This window comes from Episyrphus balteatus, chromosome 2 (genome assembly GCF_945859705.1).
Source record: "Episyrphus balteatus chromosome 2, idEpiBalt1.1, whole genome shotgun sequence".
Classification (NCBI taxonomy): Eukaryota; Metazoa; Arthropoda; class Insecta; order Diptera; family Syrphidae; genus Episyrphus; species Episyrphus balteatus.
Window position 1 is genome coordinate 110,786,849 of NC_079135.1, and position 20,275 is coordinate 110,807,123.

At 32.4% G+C, this 20,275-nt stretch overlaps 1 protein-coding gene across 3 annotated transcripts in view; it reads left to right on the forward strand.

Moving 5' to 3' along the window:
• The first annotated feature begins 1,637 nt into the window (after positions 1–1,637).
• Positions 1,638–20,275, forward strand: part of LOC129908849 (neurotrimin) — a 93,198-nt gene continuing 74,560 nt past the window's right edge. For all 3 annotated transcript variants that reach the window (XM_055985649.1, XM_055985650.1, XM_055985648.1), the window contains exon 1: positions 1,638–1,859. The gene's annotated coding sequence lies outside the window, so the exon portion shown is untranslated. The remainder of the gene's footprint in view (positions 1,860–20,275) is intronic.

The following is a 20,275-nucleotide window of genomic DNA, read 5'->3' on the forward strand; positions in this document are numbered from 1 at the left end:
ATAAAAAGTAAAGGCCCTAAATGGCTACCTTGTAGTATTTCAAAATTTTTATAAAAGAAGCTTGATAGACATCTGTTAAAATGCACCGAGTATTAACTTTTCAATAAAACTGAAGTCACGTAACAAAGTTTTCACTTAAAAGTTGATATTGTGAATTTAAATTTCAATTCTTTCAAAAAAAAAAATATCCTCTCAAACTTTGACCTATAGATTTCCAAAACGGAAATAAAAATGCACCAACAACAACGAAAAAATCAATTAAAATTCTTTTGCAGCATCAAACAGGTGTCATGTTCCAATTACCACTTCGACCAAAACTCTTATAACTTTGAATATGCAAAAACACTACATATAAAGGTATCCATATAGTACAAACGTAAAGTAGTGCTTGCTGAAAGGAATTATTTAATGATAGAGAAATTAAATTGGACACCACCTCACGTTCAAACTTCTTGTCAAAATGCAAAACGTTCTTGCAACTTATATAGCTATATTCCTTCAAGGTCCATTCCTAAATGGTCTAATAGAGACTATGAAAACATTTTCTAAACATTGATAAAAAAGATATTCCTTTCGCACCAAAACCAACCTAATCGTAAACGTTGAAAAACCAAACTCACAAGATTTTTGTAGATTCCCCTCAAAATGGATTCCACACAATATGGCGCAGTCTCATAATCCTGCATCAACAATTTTACGAAACTTCAACTTAAAATTTGTGTATCCTTGTTGTGGATGCCAAGTATCAACATTGTTGTGCATCAACTCTGCCAGCAGCAGTCTGCGTTTATACCAGTCGCAAGTCGCACCACCGTTATATCCTGCGAATATCGTAGAAATCACAAAACGGTTAGTTCTCGTGCAACCACTTGACGTGAAGGCATTACGAATCCTTGGCTCTCGGAAAAAATTCGTTTCTCGTTTTTTTTGTTGTGTGTTCTCTGACTTGGGTATATCCTTTTTTCTGCTACTCAATCAAGACCGTTAAATATTTGAATATAAAATATAACTTTTTCTTCCCAAAAAAACATAATTGATTTGTGTACTTAATCGCAAGCTAGCCAATATACTCACTCGCGTATAAGGACAAAGGATAATTAATTCGATCTCTGGAAAGAAAGTAGTATAGAAATCGATTAATTAGGATGGAAAGTTTCTTTTAGCTGTCAGAAATTTTTTCCTCGTTAAATTCAGCGCCATCCAAGTAGTCCGGTGCATCATCGATACCACCGATACCTCTACCCCATATATAGAAAGAAGAAGGTGAGCCTGGTGTAGAATATTAAAGTGTGTTCTTTCGGTTCTCGTCGTTATATTATGATGGCACGACTACGATGGCATGATGGGGATGTAGTATCCTTTTCCGCTTAAAGGATATTCAAAGCTGTGCAGTGTCTGCTTGTCGTAATTTTCTGTGTGAAGTTCCGCAGTGGAGAGTGATTTATGTGTTATTAATATAAAAAGTGATTTATTACACTTCTTTCGCGGCGGCCGCTTCAGCCCAGGAGACGTTTTCCAACAAAAAATTTTCTCTCTCCCACTTTTTCTGTTTGCTTTTTTGTTATTGTTGGTTAAAAATATATAAGAAAAAAAGTTAAAATATAAAAAAAAAAGATTTCGCGGTAAAAAAAACGACGACACGATGCAACAGTAGAAAAAGTGTACGCAAAGTTTAAAGAAGAAAAAAAATTGTATATTTTTGTTGTTGTTGTTGTTTTGAGGGATTACCTGACGTAGAGAGTGACATAGATTCCTGTGTGCCCATCATAAAGTTTTGCAAACTCTACCGCGGCTGGCGCTCTTGCAGAGGATAATCGAACTTTATTTGTTTGGTTTTGTCGCTGTTGCTCCTTTCATGGGTAAATGATTGTTTTTTATTCATGTTTGACGATTTTTTTTTCATGAAAATTTATTATGTTTCATAGAGATGGTAACTAGGTAATATGACATTGGAATTGATTCAAATCTGGTTTGATTGATGTTTGACGTTTTTGTATGACAAAGCATACAAATTGCAAGTGATGAAGTTGGAAACTAGAAGTTAATGTTTCCATGGTTATTATGAATTCTTTTGCATCGTTGCAGGGACGTATGCAGGAAGATAATTTTTAATTTTAGGGGGACAAAAATGTTTATGGATAGTTTAAAAGAAGAAGGTTTTTGTTTCAATTTACATATAAAAAATAGTCAAAAACAATACTGAACGGAAGGAATCAGAAAATTTTTAATTTCCTCCAAGATAAAAAATCAAACTGAACAAAGGTGTTACACACTTATGACAATCTTATGACACCGAGTTTTTTAAAATCAGAGAACTCTAAAACCATGATAAATGTATACCAATGACTCCCTTGAAATATTTTTTTTTAACTGTTAGAAGTACCTATCCACAGAATGTACCTAACTAAACAAAAATGGGCAGCTCAATTTCTTATTAGTTACCTCAAATTATAACAATTTATGTTTAAAAAATAAAACTACTTTTCTTAAATACCTACAGAGTGTCTTTAAAGAAATAACAGTTTAATCTGAAAATTGTTAAAATTTCAGATTTTTACCTCAATAAATTTTGGAACATTCTCAGTATTCATCTTCATCTTCAGTTAAAAAAAAAAAATATTTTTTGAACTGTTATAACAGTAATTAATTAGTAAATTATTAACCATAGAACCGTTTTCTTCATTTCTTACTTTTTTTTGTAAATGATTCGATCGAATTCAACGAAAAAATTTTCAAAAAATCATTTCTGGATTTTTTTAAATTAACATTTTTTTTAAATAAAAAAGAGTCTATGAATCCTCTTCAAAGGTACAGAAAAAAAAAAATTTTTTTTAAGCCTAAAAACATTTTTTTTTTTTTTGTTATTTAAGAAATTTGAATAGAAGGCTGTTTAATATACATATCCATTAGGGCGTTCGTTATTTAGGTTTTTTTCAGGAATCAAGTTCCTAAGTGGAAAAACTGTTTCTTAAAAATAAAAAAAAAAATCCCCTTATTTTTTTAGATTTTTATTTTGACGCTAGATGGCGCATCAAGAGGGTTCTAGTTTTTTCTCATTTTAAATAGGTACATGTTGACTTATGAGGCCTTAGAGATATAGCCTTAGAGTAAAAATTTTGATGAGATTCTTTTCTATATTAAACACCCTTTTCAAAAAGGTATAAACCATTTTTCTATCACTAGGGGTTAAATCAGGACATGCATGTCTTGTTTGGGTTTATTAAACTAAGTTTGTTTTATTAAAACAAACATATGAGTAGAATGAAAAATAAAATAAAACCCAAAAAAGACATGCATGTCCTTACTCTAAGGCTATATCTAAAAAAATGGCCTCATAAGTCAACATGTACCTATTTCAAATGAGAAAAAACTTTAACCCTCTTGGGGCGCCATCTAGCGTCAAAATAAAAATCTGAAAAAATTAGGGGATTTTTTTTTTTATTATTTAGAAACAGTTTTTCCACTTAGGAACTTGGTTCATGTTGTTTTAATTTGACTAGCTTTTATTTTTCTTGCAATATTGTGTTTTTTTTTTTTAACTTGTACAATGGTATACGTTTTTAATGACTGAACCATATATTAAAAAAAAAAGATTATCTTAAATTTTTTTTTATGAACTCAAAACTTATATAAAAAAAATATAAAAAAATTAATTTTGAAAAAAAGTTAATATATTTAGAACAATAAAATATTGCGATTTGAGATTGCATAAGAAGATTTACAAAAAAATATTTAACGGTGGTGTATTTTGACGTCAAATGTACCCCAAAAAAAAAATGTTTTTGACCTGTTAATATTCAAGTATTTCAAAAACGTGATGTGCCAGTGAAATTTTGACTTCGGATTCGGAATCAGCTCATAAAAATTCTTTAGAAAAGTATGGTTTTGTTCAAGCTCCATTTTCGTTGCCGAACAGTGTAATATAATTTAAGCCGTTTATGTTTCCAAAAAATTCTTTGTTGAAGGAAAAATTAAATGGGTAATTAGCTATTGGGGCATTTCACGTGAAACCAGCAGCGAAAAATGTGGTGGGTCGTCAAATTTGTTCATATTTGGTATATGTATTCCTCAATCGAATTAAAAAATACATCTGGAAGGATTTTGAATTTTAAGCCTTGATAGCGGAGTTATGGGCTTCTAAAGTTTTGGAAAACTCTGGGAAGAGTTTATTTGAAAAATTTATATAAATTAAACGAAGGGGTAACAAAATTATTTTAATGATGGATTATACGCAAAATTAGACGTGCTTTTCAAATATGAAATCTAAACCGGAAATAGATTTATTTTTTCGACAGAAAACCGGAAGTTGGCACTTCAAATCCAAATTTAAGAAACTTCGACCATTTTGATATTTTTTTAAATAGTCTTAAAATAAAGCTTATACAATTTAGAAACTACATGCCAAGTTTCAGAGTGGGATATCAAGCCGTTTAGAAGATACATAGGTTTTAGTGAGGGGTCTTCGTGCATGTAAAACCGGAAGTACCCAGTTTTCTCTGCTCTGACCCAGCAGTTTGTACCACCCCCAAATTTTTTTTTGCCCATTCGATAGAGCATTGGCTGAATATCATTATCCTGATTTTTCGCACTCGCGAAATTCACCTTTCAGCCGCCATCTTGGATTTTAGTTTTTGTTGAATATCTCGATTTCTATTTATCCTACATAAAAGTTGTGTATGCAAGAAACGTAGGAAATTCAATTTCGCGTCTTTATGTTAAGAGAACTTTTTCGATATTCCTAATATTAAAAAAGTTGCAAGCCAAAAAAGAAAAAAAAAAACGAAAAAAATGACAATTTTAAAGTTTTGAGCACTTTTTATCAAAATTATGAAAAAACCTTCCGAGGAAAGATTATTCCTTAAAATTCTCTACAACTCTCCTATATAACTTTTTTTTGTAACGCTATAAACACAAACGTTAATAAACTTTTTTTGTTAAAAAATGCTCTTTTTTGTTTGTGTTTTTATCTTTACTTTTTTCTTAATTTTTTTTTTAACAAATATTGAATTTTAAATGATTAGTACGTATTTTAGAGATTTATGTTACAAGAGAAAATTCAGGATCTTTTTTCATAATTTTGATAAAAAGTGCTCAAAACTTTAAAATTGTCATTTTTTTCGTTTTTTTTTTTCTTTTTTGGCTTGCAACTTTTTTAATATTAGGAATATCGAAAAAGTTCTCTTAACATAAAGACGCGAAATTGAATTTCCTACGTTTCTTGCATACACAACTTTTATGTAGGATAAATAGAAATCGAGATATTCAACAAAAACTAAAATCCAAGATGGCGGCTGAAAGGTGAATTTCGCGAGTGCGAAAAATCAGGATAATGATATTCAGCCAATGCTCTATCGAATGGGCAAAAAAAAATTTGGGGGTGGTACAAACTGCTGGGTCAGAGCAGAGAAAACTGGGTACTTCCGGTTTTACATGCACGAAGACCCCTCACTAAAACCTATGTATCTTCTAAACGGCTTGATATCCCACTCTGAAACTTGGCATGTAGTTTCTAAATTGTATAAGCTTTATTTTAAGACTATTTAAAAAAATATCAAAATGGTCGAAGTTTCTTAAATTTGGATTTGAAGTGCCAACTTCCGGTTTTCTGTCGAAAAAATAAATCTATTTCCGGTTTAGATTTCATATTTGAAAAGCACGTCTAATTTTGCGTATAATCCATCATTAAAATAATTTTGTTACCCCTTCGTTTAATTTATATAAATTTTTCAAATAAACTCTTCCCAGAGTTTTCCAAAACTTTAGAAGCCCATAACTCCGCTATCAAGGCTTAAAATTCAAAATCCTTCCAGATGTATTTTTTAATTCGATTAAGGAATACATATACCAAATATGAACAAATTTGACGACCCACCACATTTTTAGCTGCTGGTTTCACGTGAAATGCCCCTATTGTAAAAGAAATTTCTATAATCTCTTTTTTTTTAACTAAGCCAAATCGCTCTTCAAGCAAAATTTTTTTGTGTAACAACTTTAACTACTAGCACAAGTCACAAGTATGCTCAAGCCAAGTGCATATTGGTTTGGTCCAACAAAAAATCAAAAGTTCAAAAACATAATTTAGGTCCCACAGTCTATCTATCCAAATGTCTGTAAGTAAGTGTAAGTAAGGTATATCAAGCCCTTCAAAGCTATCGCATATTCAATTAGAGTTATTTTTACTATATTAATTTTGAAAAAAAAAAACAAAGTAAAATGAAATTCGTCTCAAATTTCTTGAGAAAAAATAAATGATAACACATCATGACGGCAAGAAAACTGATAGGTACAAATAAAAAAAAATCAATTACCTGCTAAGTTATTCCTAATAAGTTTTTGAATCAAAATTGAGAAAAGGTAATGATATTTTTTTCGGATAATTTTTATTCTTCACAGAATACAGTTACGTATTATGAATTTGTATATAACTTTTATGTTGAAAAAAATTGTTATAAGTACTACAATTTTTTATTAAAAAAAATGCGGATCAACAGATTTATAATAGCTTAGACACTAGTCATTTTTTCATTTTATTCGTAAAACAAAAATTAGTCTACATAGTATTTAATAAAATAGACCTTTAGTTAAATCAGGTAGGTCTGATTTCTGGCAGGTTTATTGTTAGTCTGGCTTAATACATATCCTAAGTTTTTCGGACAAAAGTTTCGAAGGCATTATTATTTTTCATTCTTTCGTAATCTTAGCCCTTAAGAACCGAATGTTGACAAAAACAATGTATCATGGTCTTTAAGGTTGGATTTATGGTTGGAAAAATATTTATTGTCATTTTTTTGAAGTTATACTTCTTATGGGAGGGTGAGTATGAAAATTTACTTTTTGACAAGAATGTCAAAGGGATTATGACGCGATCACCCTGGGTAGCAGGGCTGTCGTTTCACCTTTAGAGTAGTCAGTACTTTAGTATTTAAAAATGCAGTACGCCGCAGTACGGCAAACATAAAACACACAACACGTTGCAAGTTACATGTTTCATGTGGCAAGTTGCATGTGGCAAGTTGTATGTGGCAAGTTGCATGTGGCAAGTTGCATGTGGCAGACTGCATGTGGCAAGTTGCGTGTGGTAAGTTGTATGTGGCAAGTTGCGTGTGGCAAGTTGCATGTGGGAAGTTGCATGTGACAAGTTGCATGTGGTAATTTCCATGTGGCAAGTTGCCAGGGTTGCAAGAAGCTCACATTTCAGCTCAGCTCAAATTTGAGCTAGCTCACTTTTGAGCTAGGTACCATAGCTCAGCTCATTTGAGCTGAGCTGAAAGTGAGCTGAGCTGAAAGTGAGCGCCCCCAACTTCCAACGCCTATATCTCGGAATTTTGAAGAAAATGAAAAAAAAAATTGTTGATGCCAAAAGGTAGCGGGGACTCTAACCTACATTTGGGTACAACTCCCATCCCTGTAGGTCCACGCGTTCTCAAACCGGGAGAACTTAAAAGTAAAAAAAAAAGAGTGTGTGTACACATGTACACTCGACTGAAGTTATACTTCTCATTCAGTATACATATATAAATGAATTTCATTTGATATTTTTAATTTCTATTATTAAATTAATTAATCCACACTTCGTTTTTTACATTTTTATCAAGTGAACAATAAATTAATTCTTTCATCCTCCTTGCGTCCATGTAGTTTTCAATTTAATCTGTGAACTTTACTCATGTTGTGCGGTTCAGAACGTACTATATATGGTTAACTCATTTGAGCTGAGCTGAAAGTGAGCTGAGCTGATGGTTGAGCTGAGCTGTTGGGTGAGCTAAGGTAAAGTGAGCTGAGCTGAGCTGTGATGGGTGAGAGGATACATTGATTTTTATTTGGAAAGTATAATGAAATATGAAGATATTTTAAACTTTTATAAAACACCATAGCTTAAGATGTTTGGTTCTAGTTTTAATGGAATTATTTTAACACATAGATATTTTTATAAATAAGACAGATAATTTTTCGTGATCTTTACTCTTGGTGTTTTTGATAGTAAATATATTTCTATTTTTTTAGTAAAATATTTCTTTTTTTATCATAAAAAAAAAAATTCCGGTAGAATACGGTTTTTCGACTTTTTTCAAAATTCCGAGAAAATCGGTTTTGAAAGTTGGGGTAAATTTTTTTTTCGAAAAATCCCCGAATCTTTAAACGCTCCTGGAAGCTAAACCGCTTGAGAGTAATTTTTGGGAGTGATGCCAAATGATAGCTTGTGTCATGGGCCTACGCTTTGCACATTGTCAGATTTTTAAAAAATCGCCTTCCATGTTAAACCGCCACATCATGCCTATTTTTTCAGAATCGTGCCTATTTTTTTTTTTACTTTTAAGTTCTCCCGGTTTGAGAACGCGTGGACCTACAGGAATGGGAGTTGTACCCAAATGTAGGTTAGAGTCCCCGCTATCTTTTGGCATCAAAAATTTTATTTTCATTTTCTTCAAAATTCCGCGATATAGGCGTTGGAACGCTTTGATCTAGAGACAGGGGAGTGGTGCCATATGAAAGCTTATATTCTCAGCTAGCCGATAGTGGTATAATCCGATTTTTCGATTTTTTTTCAAAATTCCGAGAAAATCGCGTTTGAAAGTTGGGGTAAAATTTTTTTTCGAAAAATCCCCGAATCTTTAAACGCTCCTGGAAGCTAAACCGCTTGAGAGCAATTTTTGGGAGTGATGCCCAATGATAGCTTGTGTCATGGGCCTACGCTTTGCACATTCTCAGATTTTTAAAAAATCATCTTCCATGTTAAACCGCCACATCATACCTATTTTTTCAGAATCGGGCTTAACTTTTTTTTTACCTTTAAGTTCACCCGGTTTGAGAACGCGTGCACCTACAGGGATGGGAGTTGTACCCAAATGTAGGTTAGAGTCCTCGCTACCTTTTGGCATCAAACAATTTTTTTTCATTTTTTTCAAAATTCCGAGGTATAGGCGTTGGAAGTTGGGGCGCTCACTTTCAGCTCAGCTCACTTTCAGCTCAGCTCAAATGAGCTTAGCTATGGTACCTAGCTCAAATTTGAACTGAGCTGTGAGCTGAGCTGAAATGTGAGCTTTTTGCAACCCTGGCAACTTGCCACATGGAAATTACCACATGCAACTTGCCACACGCAACTTGCCACATGCAACTTGCCACACACAACTTGCCACATACAACTTGCCACATGCAACTTGCCACATGAAACATGTAACTTGCAACGTGTTGTGTGTTTTATGTTTGCCGTACTACGGCGTACTGCATTTTTAAATACTAAAGTACTGCCTACTCTAAAGGTGAAACGACAGCCCTGCTACCCAGGGTGATCGCGTCATAATCCCTTTGACATTCTTGTCAAAAAGTAAATTTTCATACCCACCCTCCCATAAGAAGTATAACTTCAAAAAAATAGGCACGATTCTGAAAAAATAGGCATGATGTGGCGGTTTAACATGGAAGGCGATTTTTGAAGTTATACTTCTTATGGGAGGGTGGATATGAAAATTTACTTTTTGACAAGAATGTCAAAGGGATTATGACGCGATCACCCTGGGTAGCAGGGCTGTCGTTTCACCTTTAGAGTAGGCAGTACTTTAGTATTTTGAAAATGCCGTACGCCGTAGTACGGCAACATAAAACACACAACACGTTGCAAGTTACATGTTTCATTTGGCAAGTTGCATGTGGCATGTGGCAAGTACCATGTGGCAAGTTGTATGTGGCAAGTTGCATGTGGCAAGTTGTATGTGCCAAGCTGCATGTTGCAAGTTACGTGTGGCAAGTTGCATGTGGCAAGTTACATGTGGCAAGTTGCATGTGGAAAGTTGCATGTGGCATGTTGCATGTGGTAATTTCCATGTGGAAAGTTGCCAGGGTTGCAAAAAGCTCACATTTCAGCTCAGCTCACAGTTCAGCTCAAATTTGAGCTAGGTCAAATTTTGAGCTAGCTCTCGGAATTTTGAAGAAAATGAAAAAAAATTGTTTGATGCCAAAAGATAGCGGAGACTCTAACCTACATTTGGGTACAAATCTCATCCCTGTAGGTCCACGCATTCTCAAACCGGGAGCACTTAAAGGTAAAAAAAAAGTTAGGCCCGATTCTGAAAAAATAGGCATGATGTGGCGGTTTAACATGGAAGATGATTTTTTAAAAATCTGACAATGTGCAAAGCGTAGGCCCATGACACAAGCTATCGTTTGGCATCACTCCCAAAAATTGATCTCAAGCGGTTTAGCTTCCAGGAGCGTTCAAAGATTCGGGGATTTTTGGAAAAAACATTTTACCCCAACTTTCAAACGCGATTTTCTCGGAATTTTGAAAAAAGTCGAAAAACCGGATTATACCACCATCGGTTAGCTGAGAATATAAGCTTTCATATGGCACTACTCCCCTGTCTCTAGATCAAAGCGTTCAGCTCCCAGAAGTTTTTTCGCGCCCCCAACTTCCAACGCCTATATCTCGGAATTTTGAAAAAAAAAATGAAAATAAAATTGTTGATGCCAAAAGGTAGCGGGGACTCTAACCTACACTTGGGTATAACTAACATCCCTGTAGGTCCACGCGTTCTCAAACCGGGAGAACTTAAAAGTAAAAAAAAAATAGGCACGATTCTGAAAAAATAGGCATGATGTGGCGGTTTAACATGGAAGACGATTTTTTAAAAATCTGACAATGTGCAAAGCGTAGGCCCATGACACAAGCTATCGTTTGGCATCACTCCCAAAAATTGCTCCCAAGCGGTTTAGCTTCCAGGATCGTTCAAAGATTCGGGGACTTTTCGAAAAAAAAATTTACCCCAACTTTCAAACGCGATTTTCTCGGAATTTTGAAAAAAGTCGAAAAACCGGATTGTACCGGAATTTTTTTTTATAATAAAAAAAGAAATATTTTACTAAAAAAATAGAAATATATTTACTATTAAAAAAACCAAGAGGAAAGATCACAAAAAATTATCTGTTTTATTTATAAAAATATCCATGTGTTAAAATTTAAGCTGAGCTGTGAGCTGAGCTCAGCTCGCTTTTGAGCTTTGTAGCTACCCTGCAAGTTGCATATTGCTACTACTAGTGCTCAAGCACACACAATTCTCATAAAATTGCCATATCGCATATTTTATACGCAATTCGTTTACTTTCGTTAAGCATATACCGTACGTTCTGAACCGCACAACATGAGTAAATTTCACAAAATAAATTGAAAACTACATGGACACAAGGAGGATGAAAGAATTAATTTATTTTTCACTTGATCAAAATATAAAAAACGAAGTGTGGATTAATTAATTCAATAATAGAAATTAAAAATATCAAATGAAATTCATTTACATAATACTGAATGAGAAGTATAACTTCAGTCGCGTGTACATGTGTACACACACTCTTTTTTTTAAAAATCTGACAATGTGCAAAGCGTAGGCCCATGACACAAGCTATCATTTGGCATCACTCCCAAAAATTGCTCTCAAGCGGTTTAGCTTCTAGGAGCGTTCAAAGATTCGGGGATTTTTCGAAAAAAAATTTTACCCCAACTTTCAAAGGCGATTTTCTCGGGTTTTTGAAAAAAATCGAAAAACCAGATTATACCACTATTGGGTAGCTGAGAATATAAGCTTTCATATGGCACCACTTCCCTGTCTCTAGATCAAAGCGTTCAGCTCCCAGAAGTTTTTTCGCGCCCCCAACTTCCAACGCCTATATCGCGGAATTTTGAAGAAAATGAAAATAAAATTTTTGATGCCAAAAGGTAGCGGGGACTCTAACCTACATTTGGGTACAACTCCCATCCCTGTAGGTCCACGCGTTCTCAAACCGGAAGAACTTAAAAGTAAAAAAAAAATAGGCACGATTCTGAAAAAATAGGCATGATGTGGCGGTTTAACATGGAAGGCGATTTTTTAAAAATCTGACAATGTGCAAAGCGTAGGCCCATGACACAAGCTATCATTTGGCATCACTCCCAAAAATTGCTCTATAGCGGTTTAGCTTCTAGGAGCGTTCAAAGATTCGGGGATTTTTCAAAAAAAAATTTTACCCTTACTTTCAAACACGATTTTCTCGGAATTTTGAAAAAAATCGAAAAACCGGATTATACCACTATTGGGTAGCTGAGAATATAAGCGTTCAGCTCCCAGAAGTTTTTTTCGCACCCCCAACTTCCAACGCCTATATCGCGGAATTTTGAAGAAAATGAAAATAAAATTTTTGATGCCAAAAGGTAGCGGGGACTCTAACCTACATTTGGGTACAACTCCCATCCCTGTAGGTCCACGCGTTCTCAAACCGGAAGAACTTAAAAGTAAAAAAAAAATAGGCACGATTCTGAAAAAATAGGCATGATGTGGCGGTTTAACATGGAAGGCGATTTTTTAAAAATCTGACAATGTGCAAAGCGTAGGCCCATGACACAAGCTATCATTTGGCATCACTCCCAAAAATTGCTCTATAGCGGTTTAGCTTCTAGGAGCGTTCAAAGATTCGGGGATTTTTCAAAAAAAAATTTTACCCTTACTTTCAAACACGATTTTCTCGGAATTTTGAAAAAAATCGAAAAACCGGATTATACCACTATTGGGTAGCTGAGAATATAAGCGTTCAGCTCCCAGAAGTTTTTTTCGCACCCCCAACTTCCAACGCCTATATCGCGGAATTTTGAAGAAAATGAAAATAAAATTTTTGATACCAAAAGGTAGCGGGGACTTTAACCTACATTTGGGTACAACTCCCATCCCTGTAGGTCCACGCGTTCTCAAACCGGGAGAACTTAAAAGTAAAAAAAAAAATAGGCACGATTCTGAAAAAAAAAGGCATGATGTGGTGGTTTAACATAGAAGGCAATTTATTAAAAATCTGATAATGTGCAAAGCGTAGGCCCATGACACAAGCTATCATTTGGCATCACTCCCAAAAATTGCTCTCAAGCGGTTTAGCTTCCAGGAGCGTTCAAAGATTCGGGGATTTTTCGAAAAAAAAAATGTACCCCAACTTTCAAACGGAATTTTGAAAAAAGTCGAAAAACCGGATTGTACCGGAATTTTTTTTTATGATAAAAAAAGAAATATTTTACTAAAAAAATAGAAATACATTTACTATTAAAAAACCAAGAAAAAAGATCACGAAAAATTATCTGTTTTATTTATAAAAATATCCATGTGTTAAAATAATTCCATTAATAACTAGAACCAAACATCTTAAGCTATGGTGTTTTATAAAAGTTTAAAATATCTTCATATTTCATTATACTTTCCAAATAAAAATCAATGTATCCCCTTACCCATCACAGCTCAGCTCAGCTCACTTTACCTTAGCTCACCCAACAGCTCAGCTCACCGACAGCTCAGCTTACCCAACAGCTCAGCTCAACCATCAGCGCAGCTCACTTTCAGCTCAGCTCAAATGAGCTGAGCTATGGTACATAGCTCAAAAGTGAGCTAGCTCAAAATTTGAGCTGGGCTGTGAACTGAGCTCAGCTAACTTTTGAGCTTTGTAGCAACCCTGCCAGTTCCATATTGCTACTACTAGTGCTGAAGCACACACAATTCTCATAAAATTACCATATTGCACATTTTATGCGCAATTCATTTACTTTCGTTAACCATATACCGTACGGTCTGAACCGCACAACATGAGTAAATTTCACAGAATAAATTGAAAATTACATGGACTCAAGGAGGATGAAATAATTAATTTATTGTTCACTAAAACTAAGTGTGGATTAATTACTTCATAATAGAAATTAAAAATATCAAATGAAATTCATTTACATATACTGAATGAGAAGTATAACTTCAGTCGCGTGTACATGTGTACACACACTCTTTTTTTTCAATTGTTTTTTACAACTATTTCATTAGGTATATACCACTATTTGCAAAGTGGTGTGGTTTAATTGTCAAATACATCTTTCAATGATTCGCATACTTCAAAATTAAATGAAAGAGTTGTTATGTAATTTTAGAAAAGAATGCTTTTACTCATTTTTAAAAATACTAAAGTTCTAAATAAGCTTTAACTACAAGTACAAGAGCAAGTACCTACTTCCAACTCAGTCTATGAACTGGCAATGTTTCTAACAAAATTTCAATATATGAACTAAAAATTATTTTTTATAAACTAAAATATTGTCGGGTATCTAATTTCTACGGGCACTTACCCTCTATTATTATAGATTTTCCATCAACTTGCAGTAACAAAAACTTAATTTTTAATTTTTTTGAAGTGAAAACTTCTTTAGTATCGTAGTGATTTGAAACAAGATGAAACGAAAACGCGACACGACTTCAACTTGTTATAACTTTTTTGTTTTAATAAATAGATGGATGAAATTTGTACTGTAGATAGGCAATTAAATAAATTATAATTGTAATATCATTTAATTTCATATTCAAAATTCTGAGATAACTGTAAAAAGATGTTCTTTTCCTACACACGTTATATCTTTTGATCTAGTGCACATACAAATTTGATTTAACTTTAATACGCATGCTGATAACATAACCTTTTATTTGATATATCACACATAACAGTACGTGCTCTACAAGCTACACAATCTTAACCCATTAGCACCCAAATTAAAAATAATATATTTGTATGATATTTTCTGTTTATTTAGATAAAAGTTAAGATATATAGGAAAAAAAATTATTTTTAAAAATTGTTGGTAAGGAGTTATGGGGGTGTACTTTTTTTAGTACAATGGGATCATGCATACCATATTAATTTTCATAAATATTAGAATTTTCAAAACACTCTTTCGCAATGTATAGTGCAACATTGCACATTCAACAGCAACATTTTAACCATAAATGACATTTGAGACACTTTAATTGATTAGGCAGTTTTTTTTTTAAAGAAACTGTTGTCTAGCGCTCTCTATAATGCGATTTTTGACTTTTGAGGTATTGGAGTGTTAGTGCTTTTGTAATTTTAAGTCGAACATTACGGTAGCCGTAGCTCTATTATTTTTATGTTGTCATCATCAATGTCTTCTTCATCTGTCATACTACCCAATGGTCAAGAAATCAGGGATATAAGGCCCAGGGACATAACCTCGCACGTACAACAAACCCTATAGTGTGTCCACCATTGTTTACACACCATTATTGCTTACATATTATACAGTGCTTGCACTCAGTATAAGTGAAATATGTTTAGGAGGGGAAAGAGGGCATGCTTCCCAGCAACCCCTGCTTGGACGCACTATTGGATATGGGGTAGGTGCGAAGTTGGTTGTATGCAAAGTTCCTTTGCATTTGAAGAATCTGGAATTAAAGAATCCTTTTGTTGGATACCTTTTGAAAACAAATATGCTTGGTGGGGTATAACTCCATAAAATTCTGGTATGGACTGATGTCGGGCATAAGTACAAAATTGAATTTGCTATTTGGGACTAATGTCCCACTTGAGTCGGACTTGAGTAGGTCATAAGCCCCATAAAAGTGGGCGTAATTACCCTGAGCCTTATTTCCCTGAGCCAACTATAAGCTTTTACTACTTCCGCATTGTTATCGACTTGTTCTAGGACAGCACCAACATTTTGGAAAAGTTTTTCATACAAATTTATACTGGGGATAGTTATAAAATCCATTCAAAGTACTTGAAAGAAAAATGTATGTATGATCCCACTGTACTTTTTAAAGTACATTTAACTTTAGCTTTGCTTATCTTCGTATTTATGTATAAAAATATGATAAAATTTATTATTTTCTTAATTTTGGGTTTATTTCTATTGCAGAAAAAAGCAAAGCATTTGGTCTATTAATTTTTTTTTTATATAAAAACTTTTTCGACCGTAGCAAAAAGAAAAATAATTTAAAATGCTTTGCGCGAAAAGACAATTGCGTACACCCTAATTCAATTTTTTAAAAATATATGTATTGGAAAAATCAAAAACACTCAGTTAAATCTAAAAAGCATCTTAAAACGAATATTTTATGTCCCCGACTGCTTTTGCATGCACATAATGTCAATGCATTTCACTGTACTTTAAAAAGTACAATGGGAGAGAATGGGCTAAGATTGAAAACAATTTAAAAATACCTCAAAACACCTGTGGAGATCTGTTGGCGATGTACCGTAATCTCAGTCTGGAAATTCGACATGGTTGACTTTAAAAAATGCTAACTTCTCTTGTAGGCATCTTTGAAATGAAATTGATAAGTCATATGAAAGGTGAAACAATAAAAATTTAAGATATTTTATAGGTTGTTAGGGAAAAAATGCATTTAATAGCGTGAGAAGATAAAATTACGTGTTTTTTCGCTTTTTTTGGTGAAAATGATTGTTTTCAATAAATTATTTTTATACTTTTTGTGCATTATAAAAATTTAAGTATGGCTTTATTCTTCAGAAAATTTTGTAAGCTTTTTAATGGTGTAATTTTTTGGAGTGAAAACTTTTTTAGTATCGTAGTGATTTGAAACAAGATGAAACGAAAAATCGGCAGGAAAAATCAATTGATTATAACTTTTTTGTTTTAATAGATAGATGAATGAAATTTTTACTGTAGATAGGGAATTAAATAAACTATTATTGTGCAAGATTTCATTTAATTTAATATTCAAAATCCTGAGATAACGGTAAAAAGAGGTTTCACTTCTACCACGTGTGAATTGCACACATGATTTTTTTTTTTTTTGTAATCTTTGTACAAATTTGGTTATGTTTTTTGTGTGCATATAAAAAAATCAAACTTCTTTCTTTAAAGCAAAAAATAAAAAAAACAACATCTGAAATGAATTTGAACTCCAAGAAATGTATACATTTGAATTTCTTCTATTAAATTTATTTTACTGTAGAAAAAAATATGCGAAACCTATATTAAAAAGAAAAAAAAATTATAACAATTTTTTTTTAATAAAGTTGGTATGCCATTTTGTAAAATTATCTATTAATTGATTTCTTAAACAAAATATTCAAACAAAAAATCAATATCCCTATTTCGAAAATTTTCAAAAATTAGTTTTCCAAAAGTTTAATTTGATTTATGTAATTCCAAGTAATTTAACCACTAAAATAGGAAAACATTAAATGATGATACTTATTTTCTTCCACTTTTTACCTTAATGATTTCATATTAATAGCCGCATTTTTTGGTAAAATTTTGCACGGCAAAAAACAACAAATTTTTGCTTTGATAAACCAAAGTATTCGATTGCTGTATTTTTTTTTTTTTTTTTTTTGTTTTCAAATATATATATTTTTGACATTTTAACAACAATGGATTTATCAATAAAAAATATTGTTGTTAAAATCATATAATGTTTACTCAGCTAAAAAACACGGGTAATATACCTTTTTTTTATATACCTCAATCTAAACATTTCAAAAAATGAGCTTTTCTGTAAAAAATGGGAGACTAATAACTTTAAAAAAATCATCAAAATAATATCATTCAGAATATTGTAAAAGAGTGGCCTAAAAAAATATGGGTCACCATCATAGAGGTTGAAAAAAAAGGATCTAAATTATTAAAGTTTTTTCATAACAAAGGTCTGACGTAAAGATTGGTTATCAGTGGTTCAGTGCTTGGCCTCAGTTGCAAAAGTCAAAATTAGAAAAATTTCTAAAAATGCTTTTCCTCTTTCCAAATATATGTATCTGCCGATGACAGGCTTATAAAAAAGTATCTACCTACAGAGCTTTTTGCACTTGAAAATCAAGGTACATGTAACCTTTAAGCAGCTTATTCCTTAGCACTTTATTTTTTTTTTTATTTTAACCTTTTCTAAGCCCTTCTTCTGTCTATGAATTTTTTTTATCAATTTATTGATTAAATGAAAGCCTTTCTTCATAATCGCTTACAGTTGAAGTACTTTCTCTTAAAGTTCTATTTTTAGAAAAGTCTCAAAAGTTGCTCTTTAAATAAAAACCCTTTTACAAAAATAATATTTTCATTCTTCGAAAGGTATCAAATTTACCTAGAAATACACCACCTCCCAAACCACAGACCAATTGAAGGTCATTGAAACTGACAGACATCAAGATACGAAGGGCAGGTCTGGGTTGAATTACCAAAATCCTCAATATAAGATTACTCTGGTAAGATAAAAAAAAAACCCCACACTAAACGACTTTACAAGGTGTGAACGAAAAGAATGAAAGGTAGCATCATGATAACAAAAAAAAAACAAAAAAGACCAAAAGTTTTATTATATGAATATCAAAAAAAAGGATATTAGCAACAATATGTTCATTTTTATCACGTCTTTTTGGCTAATTTACTGCGAAGAACCCTTTTTTTTTGTCGACCAAATGAAACGAAACGAGTAAAAGATGTGAATGTGATAAATCCCAACTGTCATCATAGGAAAAAGGGTAATAAAATATCGGTCGAGAATTATAGAAGTCTATTTTGACAGATAGAGAAAAAGAGCTACTATATCCTGGATGAAGTCCTTTTTTGATATATAAAACACACACAATAAGATTATCTCTCAATCAGACAAGAAAGAAAAGGGGTAAATTACTATTGTCATAGTTACCAAATAAACAACATTAATTCTACAATGCACAGATTTATTATGGGTAATATGAAACGGAATGTATGGCGTATACGTAATCTTTTTTTTTTTTGCGTATGTTGAATTAACTAGAATTTAAATACACACACAAGCACAAATGACTGTGGATTATGAGAATGATGTTGATGTATGAGCTGAATAGAATATAGAGGGTATAATATTGCTTGTATGCTTTTCAAGTGCGTGTTGGTATGCAATTAAGCCACTTGAATCGTTTATGTTATGCTATTTGCTGTTTTACTGAAGGATCTCTTATATATTGTCTGGTTGGGTTATTGCTTATTGAACAACATATTAAGCGGTATAACTTGAGAGTTGTTATCAGGTATAAACCTAAAAACATAAATTTGTTTATTTGATTTTTGGGGGAAAACTGCATTTATGTGTTTTTGGATTTGATAATGGTTCGTTAGAGTTCATTAAATATCAAATATACAATCAAAAGCACTAAAATAACTAAGTTGCAACTATGTTCATAGTTTTATAAAAATATAGGCATAAGAAATAAGAATACTCTTAAATATGAATAAATTAATGAAAAATCTTTTTTTTTCCAAAAAACGATCATAAGACTTTATTTAATTTTTTGCTGAGTGTATTTCGACAAATATGGTCAAACTTCTGAAATAAATTTCAAATTCAGTCACTTCAAGTCTTAAAGTATGTTCTAGAAAACTTTATAAAAATTAAGTACCTACGGACAGTATTGTATTAAAGCGAATGCAAATTTAAAAAACATGTGTGTTCCTCAAGGGTCTTACCCTCAGTCGAAATATAAACAAAGCAAGATCGGCTAATATATTTTTTTCTATTTTTTTAAGCTTACAACTCAAAAACTGCCATTCCAAAATGTTTGAACCAAAATATTCAAATTGGTTGTTTATCTTTTTTTTATGTTTGTCTAGACAAAATTTTCGTTTGTCCACCATTCAACAAAATTATTACCGACTTCCAAAAAGGAGGAGGTATTCAATTCGTCTGTATTTTTTTTTTTTTTTTTTTTTTTTTTTTTTTATGTTTGTTACCGCATAGCTTTGGACTGAGTGAACAAATTTTGATAAATCTTTTTGTATTGGAAAGCTGGTGGCTGCAGTGTGGTCCCATTTCAATTTCATCTTCATTTAGCCATAGGAACTATTTTAAAAATCATAAAACCCAGTTTTGAGCCATGGAAGTCGGTTCTGTTTTTTTGCTAAAAATGATTATTGAGCTGAAAATCTCAAAAGTTCTCAAAATTCACAAAAAAACATTTTTTTTTTTCAAAAATTTTAGCGCTAAAAATTAAAATGAACACCATAAACTAGTTCATCTAATAAAAAGTAAAATAATCATTTTTGTCACAAAACAAAACCGACTTCCATGGATCCATGGTTTTTATAATAGTTTCTATGGCTATAACTGAACTAAATTAAAATGGGACCAGACTGCAGGCACCAGCTTTTCAATACAAAAAGAATTATCAAAATTGGTTCACTCAGTCCAAAGTTATGCGGTAACAAACATAAAAAAAAAATTACAGACGAATTGAATACCTCCTCGTTTTGGAAGTCGGTAAAAAGGCAAAGAATTGGTACTTAAAATTTTTTGAATGGTTTACAAACTAAAGTTTTTGGTAGATAAACGAATTACAATAGTGTGGTTCAAGTATTTTGAAGTCTCAGTTTTGGCTTTATGGAGCTAAGAAAATTGAATGAAAATTGCAATGCAATGAATGAATAAACCTACATACTTCGTTTCATATTTTATTCATTCCCAAATTTTCGAAATTGATAAAAAAAAAATTATTGAAAACC